The 12,286-nt window shown below is 44.0% G+C and overlaps 1 protein-coding gene across 12 annotated transcripts in view; it reads left to right on the top strand.

The window, feature by feature from the left end:
* Positions 1-365: 365 nt before the first annotated feature.
* rc3h2 (ring finger and CCCH-type domains 2) overlaps positions 366-12,286 on the top strand; it is a 90,649-nt gene continuing 78,728 nt past the window's right edge. For 10 of the 12 annotated variants that reach the window (XR_010969001.1, XR_010969002.1, XR_010969000.1 and 7 more), the window contains exon 1: positions 372-454. The gene's annotated coding sequence lies outside the window, so the exon portion shown is untranslated. Of the gene's footprint in view, positions 455-497; positions 625-12,286 lie in introns of those variants that run through there. The other 2 variants (XM_068012546.1, XM_068012549.1) reach the window with 2 other exon arrangements.

The raw sequence follows: 12,286 nt of genomic DNA, 5'->3' as shown, positions 1-12,286 counted from the left end.
CTACAAGCTGCCATCAGACCTGGCATGAGGCCCACCTAGTTCTGTTTCATGGGTGTTACTGTTGGAAGTGTCATCATAGTACCTGATGGTGGTTTCTACTATGTGGTTTTCTTTTCTTAAAATAGATCATTGGTGTCACTAGCCTAGCAATCCCAGCCCACCTACACAGATTAATGAAAATAATTATGCAAGTTAAATGCAGATGGGATGAGGTGATGTCTTTAAATAACAGTATCTATTGAGGGAGGGAAAGAAGATAACTTTTGGCAAAATGCCTGAATATTGTAGCTGTGCTATGCACCGGGGATCGCTGAAATCATGGACTGATTTTTTTTTTTCCTTAAATGTGTTTCTTTCCTCCTCTTAGATTTTGCACCCTGTGACCCAGATGAAGGGAGATGGGAAGGAAACCTGGTCCAAACCTTGGTCAGTGCCACTTTGTAACCAGCCCCAGGTGATGTCCAAGGACCTTTCTTTTGCTCCACCCCCATGTATATAATTCAACATCTGCCTGATGGCATAATTGTGTGGAAAAATTACTGCCAAAAATCCAGTTCATCAAACCAAGGAATCCTAACAGGAGGATTTCCCCTTCTCCAGACCCTGTGACCCTTTTTTTTCTGTGTGAGTGTGAAGTAGTCAAATGTTTAAATGCCCAGTGATTTGAACCAGGGGCTCTTGGTTTTAATTCAAATTTTAGATAATTGACCGTAGAGTCATAGAATTCATAGGAGATCATTGGGCTCATCAAGTCCATGCCAGCTGTTTGTAGAGCAATCCAGTCAGCCCCATTTCCTCCCACCCCCCGTTCTTTCCCCGTAGCCTTGCAAGTTTATTTCTGTCAAATGCCTATCCAATTTTCTTTTGAAATCATGATCATCTCCACCTCCATCACCCTCAAATGGATTGAGTTCCAGGTAATTACCACTCACTGCATTTTTTTAAATAGTTCTTCCTGACATAACCCCCACATCTCTTGCCCAAAATGATAAATCTGCGTCCCCTAGTCCTTGTACCATCAGCTAATGGAAACAGCGTTTCTTTGTCTACCTTATCTGAACCTGTTATCATCTTGTACACCTCTATCAAATCTCCCCTCAACCTCTTGTTCTCCAAGGAGAACAAGCCCAGCTTCTGCAACCTAATTTTGTAGCTAAAATCCCTCATCCTTGGAGCCATTCTGTTAAATCTCATCTGCACCCTTTCAAGGACCCTCACATCCTTCCTAAAGTGTGGTGAGCAGAATTGGATGCAATACTCTAATTGTGGCCTAATCAGAGCTTTAAAAAGGTTTTGCACCAGCAATCTCTCATAAGCAGACTCCAATTCTCATATGTTCAGGAGGTTACTTTAATTGCACAGTATTTTGTCTCATCTAGGAAGACAAATCTGGAGGATGATGATGAGTTGCAAGAAAATTATTTTCCTGTGGAGAGCAATTTCATTTATTCAGTTTTTAACTTGTTTTTGGATTGTGGGTAACATCATATGGTCCAGAAGTGAGTTTTAAACAATACTTCCATTCTCTCATCCAAGACTGCTTACTTGTACCACTAAATCCCCTTAGTGCCACTGAAACCTGTATCCATATTTTTGCCAATACTAGACTTGATTTCTCCAATATTCTCCATGATGGCTTTCCATCCTCCATAAATTTAGATACCTACATTCTACAATAGTACAAAAGCAAAATACTGCTGGAAATCTAAAATAAAAACAGAAAATGCTGGAAATACTCAGCATGTCTGGCAGCATCTCTGGAGAGAGAAACTCTCGTTTCAGGTCTGTGACCTTTCATCACAGACCTGAAACATTAACTCTGATTCTCTCTCCATAGATGCTGTCAGACCTGCTGTGTATTTCCAGCATTTTCTGTTTTTATTACCTACATTCTGCCTTGTATTAAATCAGGTTTGCCCATTACTGCCATTCTTGTTGATCTACAGTGGCACCTTGTGCCCCAGTGCATTGAATTTAGAATCCTCACCATTTCTCTGCAAAGCTTAATTTCAGCCTACATCTGTAGCCTCCTGTAGCCTTGCCTGTGCTTGGATTCTTTCAGCCCCTTGCCACCTTTGGTACTGAAGCTTTGGCCATATTCTAGAACTCCCTACTTAAACCTATCTGCCTCTGTTCTAAAAATTTGCTTAAAACCGACCTTTCACTGAAGCTTTTATTCATCTCTCATTCTGACTCAGCATCTGTTTCATTTTTTTTCCCTTTTTCTAAAGCATGTGATATTTTTCTATGTTGAAGCATGATCTGCAATTGTCAATTTTGTATACTGGCAGATAAGTTACTGATGTAAATGTCACTAGTATTAAACCAATTAATGGATGTGCATATTCTGTGCCTTTATAACTTTTTATACTTTTCAGGAACTGAGCTGCTTCCTGAATTAAGCTCATTTTCCCACTTTTTGTTTTGAATTTGCTACGGTCACTATGTTACAATCTCAATTTATTACATAGGAGCAAGAGCAGACCATTCCTCCTCATCTCAGTCTTAAATGGCCTACCCCTTATTCTGAGACCCCTGGTTCTAGGCACACCAGCCAGGGGAAACATCCTATCTACATCCACCCTATCACAACCTGTAGGAATTTTAAGTTTCAACGAGATCACCTCTCACTCTTCGAAACTGTACAGCATACCGGTCCAGTTTCCTCAGTCTCTCCTCGTAAGACAATCCTGCCATCCCAGGGCACATGTGATGGAATGATCAGCTTGTGAGTGTTGATTAAACTGTATGTGGTTAGCATACCTTCAGTTGTGAAATGTTCTGCACCCTAGAAGGTGTGATCAAATTGGGTTGCATTCAAAAGTGACAGAGGAACAGATATGGATGCCTTGGATCTTGAAATACATATTATCAGTTTCTTCAGTTAATTCCAAATATGGTTGGTGACATAATATTTGGTATTAAGGAATAGTGTATCATGCATGGGTGCACATTGCTTCTTATATATTGCTATTTGTTCTTGCTAGACATTGATCATTTCATTCTTCTGTCTTGCTTTTGTAGCTGTCCCTTGGTTTCCATTGGTTTTGTCCCTTCAATTTTTTTCTACTTAATAAGCTAGTATATCTCTTCTATTCTTGGGATATATGAACTTAAAGCCAGGTGACCAGGAAGTTACATGATATTCAGCCATACATTCATTCTGGATAATAATTATACCATTGTATATATTTATAGCAGTTGCTGACTTCAGAATGGAATATAATCTTGGGCTTCAAATGAATAATAAACTGCTTAAGCTTTGCACATATAATGTCATCTGAGCTTTTTTCATTGGGTTATGGTTGTATTATTATTCTTGGGTACCCATTCTCTAATATTTTAGGTCTTCAGCTATAATGTTGCTTTTAAAACTTGATGGAAATGTCTGTGACAGCAATGAAGTATTTTTATGTGCAATATGTTGTAATATTAACTTCATTAAATTGTCATAGTATACAAAGGGTTTTTTAAAAAAATCAGCTTGATTCACAGAACAGCGTGCCCTAGATTAGTTATCTTTCTTGAGCCAAGTATCCAAGATTGACTAAGCCATTTAATTTGAATACAGGTATCTTGTGGGTTGGCTATATATTAATTATTGATATTCATTGTGTATATTATAGATGAGTGCATCATCTGTGATTTATTATTTTCTACCTAATTGAGAAAATTAACAACTATAAAACTTATAATATTACTACTGCTGTTAACTTTTTATTGTTCAATACATTTGTTTGTCACATTCCACTAGTATTCTCCTGGCTTCTGAAGATTAAGATCATATGAGAGCATGTGATGAAATACAGAGGAGGTTTAATCCCTATACCTGCAACAGATTTGCCAAGATAATTTATGGCCACCAGTTTGCAGACAGCAAGATCCCACAAACAGCCAATGAGTGATCAGATAATGTTTTTGGATATGATTGAGAGCAGTGTTTTGGTTGATGAGGAAAGGTTGGCCAGAGCTCCCTGCTTTTGAATGGTGCAATATTATATTTCACATCTACCTGAGCAAGCAGACTAGGCTTCTGTTTGTTTAATGCCTAATCTGAAAGACTCGGGCTGAGTTTTTCAGGTCCCGTCTTGGGCAGGAATGGAGGCAGGCAGGGACAAAATCACCAGCGCCAGCTGGCATACCAGTTTCCTGGCACTGGCGAGTTTCACCAGGGTGGGAGAGGGTACCTGGAGATCCCACTTGATCCATTAACAGCCCCAATTAGCATTGTTAAAAAGATCGTTGAGGGGCATGTGCTGAATTTTGACATTGGCGCATGGGCTGCAGGCACTGTGGGACAGACCAGATAAATGGAGGCAAACACACAGTGGGGAGCTAGTTGTGGCTGCGCCAGGGAATTAGGTGGGCCCCATGAAAGGGTGAATGGCGCACAGGTGCCACCGGGTCAGTGCAGGTTGCAGGGAAAGTGTACAGAAGTGCTCAGGCATTGCAGGGGTCATCACCCTCCTGGCATCATGGGGACATAAGAGGAGGGGACAAGACAGACAAACACAATTAGAAGAACCACCTAAGCACAATGAAGGCAGCACCTGGCAATGGGGGCACGACTCTCAGATTTTGGGTCCAGTGGTGATGAGGAGCAACACCCTCACAGGAAAAGCAAAACCCCGGGCATTAGGAGGGCAGAGAAGAGGGACGAGGGACAGGAAGGACATGGAGACCATACCCTCACTATAGGATCTAACGCCGAAGACAGAGGACCTGATGATGACCGAGAACCAGTGCCACAGGCGACTGTAACTCTCCAGGGAGATGGTCGCAGATCTGTACTCTTGTCACCGCAGACCATGCACCTTGTAGCCCTGATCGCCATGCCCTGCCAGTAGCTATCAAAGTCATTGTGGCCTTGAACAACTTTGTTTCTGATTCCGTCCAAGGACAAGCTGTGAACTTTGGCATCTCGCAAATGTCTGCAGACTATTGCAACTCACGGATTACTGAGGCCCTATTTGTGAGAGCTGGATAGTACATCCAAATCCAGACAGACGCAGTCTTGCAGGCACAAAGGGCAGTGGATTCCCCCCAGGTGCAAAGCATTGTCGATTACATCCTTGTGGCCATCAAGGCACCCAGTGACCGGCCAGTCAGATTCATCAACAGGAAGGGTTTCCGCTACCTGAAAGTTTAGCTGGTCTGCAACCACAAGAGCTTCCTCCACATGTGCGCACTCTTTCCTGATAGCTGCCATGATTTTTTCGTCCTCCAGCAGTCCAGGTTGCCACAGCTCTTCACTCCAACCCCTCAAACTCCGTGGATGGGTTCTAGGGAACAAGGGATATCCCTTAAAGAGATGGCTACTCACCCCTCCACAGGAGCCAGCAACAGAGGCAATACTACCGAAGCCATTTGCTCACTAAGACCACCATCGAGCAGGCCATTGTCCTTCTAAAGATGCGGTTCCGGTGCCTGGACAGTCAGGTGGTGACCTGCAATACATTCCTGCAAGGGTCTTGCTCATTGTGTTGGTCTGCTGTTTTCTCCATAACATGCCCCTCCAGGGAGGTGTGGACCTTGAAGAGGGTGAGGCCCTGGAAGGACAGCTCAATGGAGGAGGAGTAGGATGTGGAAGAGGAGATGGAGGGGACAGTGCAGAACACCAAGGTGCTCCAGCTGCACAGCGAGGTTGCTGGGCCCAGCCCGGCCCGGGGCTCTAGGGTCTCATCAGGATGCCATTAACGTCACGGATCATCTGGTTCAGCCTCGTTTCAACTGAGCCCCTCCGACCCAGGAGCAATAGCATGGTCTGGAACTAATTTGAGCTGCCTGTGCTAACACTTCCATTGAAGATACAGCCTGGAACATAGAAACTCTTGCTGCCCATGAAGGATGTACATATGCCCAGAGGTTTCACCATCACTGTAGACGGACCCTTACACCCCTTCGCCACTTCGTCATACCTTTTTTTTTTCTTGTCCCACCATCAATAAAAGGAGGTGCACAAGTCTGGCTTCATGTGTCAATATTTGCACAGTGCTCATAAAGGCAAACAGTTACAGGTAGAAGACACCCGAGTGACCCACTCAGTGCTCTGTCTGGCATGGTGGCCTCCATGCTTGGCAACTTTTACACTGTGCTCCCCTTGTGGTCTCTGAAGAGGTGGAGACAGCCTGCTCACTTGTCTCTATCTGCGGCTAAGATCTACATGATGGTTGTCCTCATTGTGGAGTTGCCCGTGGGGGTACCTCTAGAGGCTGTTGCACCTGCATTATTGCAGGGGCAGCCTTCGTCACTGGGCCCTGCTGTACAGATGCTCCCTCCAGAGGAAGCAAGGAGGCCGATGATGATGGCACCTGTGAGGGAGTGCACCCTTATCATCCTCGGTGACTGCCTCAGCCCTTGGCACTCCGGATGGCTGGAGGGGCTTACCAGCTAGGGCACTACTGGCATCCCCTTCATATATCCCTGTGCCATCAGCGTCACTGGTTGGTCAAGGCTACTTTGTGTGGCATGCATCCTGTGAATGACAATGCACAGTTCCTGCATGCATTCCAAGTGCTGCCGCATATAGCTCTCTGAGGTTGGCCACTAAATGGAGGAGTTTATGCGCTCAAAACCCTGTGCCGTGGTAGCGCACATGAGCTGGATGGACTCCTCCATTCTCCGACATGTGAGTATATCTGTTGCTGCTGGTCCAGGTAGAGCCTACATTCCTGTCACTCCTGAGGCCCTGCATCTGTGCCCAGATGAGCAGGGCTGTGTATGTCCTTCATACAGAGCTTAATCTGGCACCTCCTCTTGCACATTAGTCCTGTGCTCATCACCCAGTGCCACCCTACCTAACAGCATGTGAGGACTCATTAGGGTGACACTATCTGCACTGGTGCAGGGTGTGCGTGTAAGTGTGATGGTGCCTCTTCAGAGTGCTGATGTTGCTGCATTTGTCCCAGTGATGGTGACGGAGCAGGTCTCATTGCTGTGATGTCTACACCTGTGGGGAACACAAAAAGAGATCATGATAAGGGCGGCACAGTGGTGCAGTGGTTAGCACCGCAGCCTCACAGCTCCAGCGACCCGGGTTCAATTCTGGGTACTGCCTTTGTGGAGTTTGCAAGTTCTCCCTGTGTCTGCATGGGTTTCCTCCGGGTGCTCCAGTTTCCTCCCACATGCCAAAGATTTGCACCTTGATAGGTTAATTGGCCATTATAAATTGCCCCTAGTATAGGTAGATGGTAGGGAAATATAGGGACAGGTGAGGATGTGGTAAGGATATGGGATTAGTGTAGGGTTAGTATAAATGGGTGGTTGATGGTCGGCACAGACTCGGTGGGCCGAAGGGCCTGTTTCAGTGCTGTATCTCTAAACTATAACTGGCCTTGAGAAGTAGAAGCCTCTGCAGTACTGATGCTTCCTAGTGCAACTCCGTCTTCGGTATGCTATCGGATAGGGTGGAATGCAATGCTCTCCCTTAATGAAAGCATTGTGCTCTCCAATCACCATCTCCACCATGGGTGCCCATTTCAACTTGCTAGACTTCCTTGAGGTCCACAACCCTGGCGATGTCCATGGCGCTCTCCTCCATGTTGGTAATGATGTGATGGTAGGGAAACCCTCCTTCTGTCTGTGCCTTCTCGTGGTCATTATGACTCCCTCCTCCTGCAAGAACAAAAGAGCAAGATGGGGCACTGCTGGCCTCTCTGGCCAATGCTAGCTGCATGTTTCAGTACTGGCAGGTCCTCAGCAGTATGGCTTTGACCATTCTAAGGGGGGTTAGTAATAGCCTAGGGCACACATTCCTTCCATGTTCAGGAGCAGTGTTAAGACCGAGGCGGGAGGAGTGCACTGTCTTTTCTAGTTCCACTTCTCCACAGGTTACAATGCACATTTTTTAAATGTTTACCCAGTTACCGATGCAGTCAACCATATAATCTACTCTTTATCCCAAAATAAAATACATCAACCAGGTTTCTTTAGTAAACAACAAAATTATCCGTTTATTATAAAACAAGACTTAACCAGTAATGAAACAAAGCATTACCAGTTGTTCCTTTTTGGTCTGGCGTCCCAAATACGCATAGATGGAGGTCCTCTTCCTTACAGCCTCGAGGAGGACTTCCAAATCCGCATCAGCAAATCAGTGTGCTGCCCTCCCCTGGGTTCCAGACCTCTGCCTCTCCTGAGACATTCTATGATCTTCCAACCTGAACTTAAAGAAGTGAAATAGTCTGTTTAAATCAGACCTGCATTTGAACAGTCCGGCCTCTGTAATTGCCCCGCAGCCTCTGATCGGCTGCTGAACCCGTTCTAGCCCAATTAAGGGAGTTCCCCCGTGAAAATTGGGGCTGGTGGCTGTTTGTTTTGCTGCACCCCCCGCCCCCCCCCCCCCTCCCCCACAAATTGCCTGGGAAGGAAAATTCTGCCCTTGATGTCTGACAATTGATACTCCACAACAGCAACAACCTGTATTTAAATAGCGCCTTTAACATAAAATGCCCCAAGGCAGTTCACAGGAGTGTTATAAAGCAGAAAGCCACGTGGGGAGATATTAGGGCATATGACCAAAAGCTTGGTCAAAGCGGTAGGTTTTAAAGAATGTCTCAAAGGAGGAAAGTGAGGTGGAGAGACAGAGAGGTGTGGGGGCGGGATTTCTAGAGCTTAGGGTTTTGGCAACAGAAGGCACTGCCCAAGGGTGGAGTGATACGTGGTGGGAAGCTCATCTTGGGGTCAAATATGATGCCAATGTTGTCTGGTTCAGTCTCAGACAATTTCCAGGGAGAGGGATGGAGTCGATGGATGGGGAACTGAGTTGTAGCAGGGATGGAAGACGATGGCTTTGGTCTGTCCAATATTTGAGGAAATTTCTGCTCATCCTGCACATCATTATGTTGGGCAAGCAGCCTGACAAACAGACAGTGGAGGAGTCGAGAGAGGTAGTGGTGAAGTAAAGCTGGGTCATCAGCATACATGTGGAAACTAATGCTGTGTTTTTAGATGATGTCGCTGATGGACAGCATGTAGATGAGAAGTAGGAGCAGCCCAAGGATAGATCCTTGGGGGACACCAGAATTAACTGTAGGAGTGGGAGGTGAAGCCATTGCAGCTGATTCTGACCACCATTCGATAGATAAGAATGGAGCCAGGCGAATGCAGTCTCACCTAGCTGGATGATGGTGGAGAGGCATCTGAGAGGATGGTGTGGTCAACCACGTCAAAGGCTGCGGGCAGGTTGAGAAGGATAATTTACCGTGGTCACTGTCACATAGGATGTCATTTGTAACTTTGATAAGAGCTGTTTTGGTATGGCCAAAACCTGATTTGGAGGGATTCAGACGTGGAGTTCTGGGAAAGATTCAGGAGACGACAACACATTCAAGGACTTTGGAAAAGAAAGGGAGGTTGGAGGTGGGGTGGTAATTTGCATGCAATGGAGGGATCAAGGGTTTTTCTTTGAGGAGAGTAGTCCCTCAGTACTGTACTGAAGTGTCAGTTCAGATTACTTGTTCATATCTGTAAAGACTCTTGAATCAACAACTGCCTGACACCACCACATTCTTCTGTCTACTCTCTAAAGTGATAAGCTAGTATTCAGGTTTATTTATGAGTATCATACTGAAGCAGAAAAATACAGAAACTGATCATTTTGAAAACAAAACTTGAATCAGTCCAGAAGGAACTTAAAATATCTTTAGAAACTATCTATTTCTTACCAAGTTTTTAAAAATAATTTTCAAGAGCTTTGGAAGAGTTCTTTTCAAAAAGTAGACTTCCCAAGGATGTGGATGTGGGATCTTCCTTTATACTCTGGAGTCCAAAGTATCAAATCCAGAATCCAAAACCAAGCTTAAGGCTTAAAAATATTGAACTCTGAACTGAAGTTAGCAATGGCAGTACCATTATACCACAATCATCAAATCATAGAGTGATGCAGCAAAGAAGGTGGCCATTTGGCCCTTTTACCTCTGTTGGTTCTCTGAAAAAACTATCCAATTAGTCCCTTTCCCCATAGCCTTGCAAATATTTCAGCTTTAAGTATTGACATCCTTCCTAAAGTCTGGTGTCCAAAATTGGGCACAATACTCCATCTGGGGCCTAACCAGTGACTTAAAAAGGTTTAGCATAACTTCCTTGCTTTTGTACTCCATACTTCTGTGTTTATAAAGCCAAGGATCCTGTATGCTTTTTTAATGGCCTTCTCAACCTGTCCTGCCACCTTCAAAAGATTTGTGTACATACATTCCTAGATCTCTCAGTTGCTCCACCCCCTTTAAAATTATACCATTTTGTTTATATTGCCTCTCCACATTCTTCCTAGCAAAATGCTACTTCACACTTCTAAGTTTAAATTGCATCTGCCATATATCTGCCATTTCACCAGTCTGGCTATGTCCTCCTGAAGTCTTCCTATCCTCCTCGCTGTTTACTACATTTCCGAGTTTCGTGTCATCTGTAAACTTGGAAATTATGCCCCAGGAGCTCAGACTAGTTGGTTAGGAGTGACAGGTTCGCTTCCCTGAAGGACATTAATGAACCAATTAGGTTTTTTATGACCTGTTCATTTCTTTTTCCTTTAATGCTAGTCAAGATTTATTGAATTCAATTTCACAATCTGCCGTGGTGGGATTTGAACTCTTGATCATTAGGTTGCTAGTACCCTTTATCTTAGTTTTCACAAAAGTGTGGTAATGGGCATGAAAGCATAGAAAATGAGGAGGTGGAACAATTAGGTAACTGAAAATAAGGAAACATTAAATAATTGGAGTGACTTGAATGTAAAGGATAGCAGGTGCTGATGTGTAGTATCCAAGAATGCTGAACTAAGTCGGAAAGAAAATTGCAGGGACTCATTCCTGATCATGTTTGGATATGGAAGTTATGTCACGGGAGCATTGCCAATGTTCAGAAAGGGAGATTAGTCGCCTATCATGATTGTGAGTTAGTGTTTAGAGGCCATTCCGCGGGATAAAATCAATTCTTGCTTAGAAAGATATGAGTTAATTGAGGACAGCAAACAACAATTTGTAGATGGCAGGGTGTGGCTGATGAGAATTATCTGAGAAAGTAATGGAAAATATTGATTAAAATGCAGTGGATGTTTATATGGATTTAGAAAATTTATTTGATATGGTGCCATTTGGAGCAGGAGTAGGCCATTTAGCTCCTTAAGCCTACACTGCCATTCAAATAAGATCATGGATGATCTTCTACCCCGGTTGCACCTTACCCCAACTGTCCCCATATCCCTTGATCCCCTTAGTATCCAAAACTCTGTTGATCTCTGACTTGAATATACGCAACAACTGAGCATCCACAGACCTCTAGCGTAGAGAATTCCAAAGGTTCATAACTCTTTGGGTGAAGGAATTTCACCTCATCTCAGTCCTAACGGCCGACCCCTTATTCTGAGACTGTGGCCCCTTGTTCTAGACTCTCCAGCCAGGGGAAATATCTTGCCAGCATCTAGCCTGTCAAGGCCTTTTAAGAATTTTCTATATTTCAGTGAGATGACTTCTCATTCTTCTAAACTCTGGAGTATTTGGCTTATTCTGCTCATTTTCTCCTCTTTGTATCCTCCTTTCAGTTTGCCTTCTCACCTAACTTGATATCAGCAAATTTGAATGCGTTACACTCGGTCCGGTCCCGTTATCTAAGTTATTAATATCGATTGAAAGTAAGTCCCAGGGTACTAAAGGGAATCTGATACCATAGATAGGAAGTTGGTTAAAGGACAAAACAAAAAAAGTGGTTAATGTGTGTGCGTATGTTCGTTCTGGAAGATCAGTATCACAATTTCCATATGACACAAAAACGAGGAGTATTATTAACTGTGAAGAGGACCATAAGTGTTTTCAGGAGATATTAGATTATATCAATAAGAGAAATTTGTGTTCATGCATTTTGGAAGAAAGAATGAGTGGGGGAAATACATATGTGATAACCAAAAGTTCTGTTTTAGTAATGCTGCTTGAAGATAAATGTTGGCTAGGACACAAAGGATAACTCCCTTCTTCAAAATAGTGCCATGGAATCTTTTACATTCACCTGAGAGGGCAGACGGGTTCTCAGTTTAACGTCTAGTTGAAAAGGCAGCGCCTCTGACAGTACAGTGCTCCCAAATATTTCACTGGAGTGTCAGCCTAGATTTTTGTCCTCAAACCTCTGGAGTGGACTTAAACTCACAACTTTCTGACTCTGGCGAGAGTGCTGCCACTGAGCCATGGTAGAAGTAATGCTAGACTTCTGCAAATCGTTGGTTAGGCCACAATTAATATATTGTATCCAGTTTTGCGAGCCATATAGTTCGGTCTCCTCTCAGTGAGTCTTTTCTGTA

Source organism: Heterodontus francisci, chromosome 32, assembly GCF_036365525.1.
Source record: "Heterodontus francisci isolate sHetFra1 chromosome 32, sHetFra1.hap1, whole genome shotgun sequence".
Classification (NCBI taxonomy): Eukaryota; Metazoa; Chordata; class Chondrichthyes; order Heterodontiformes; family Heterodontidae; genus Heterodontus; species Heterodontus francisci.
This window is presented reverse-complemented; position numbering and strand designations above follow the sequence as displayed.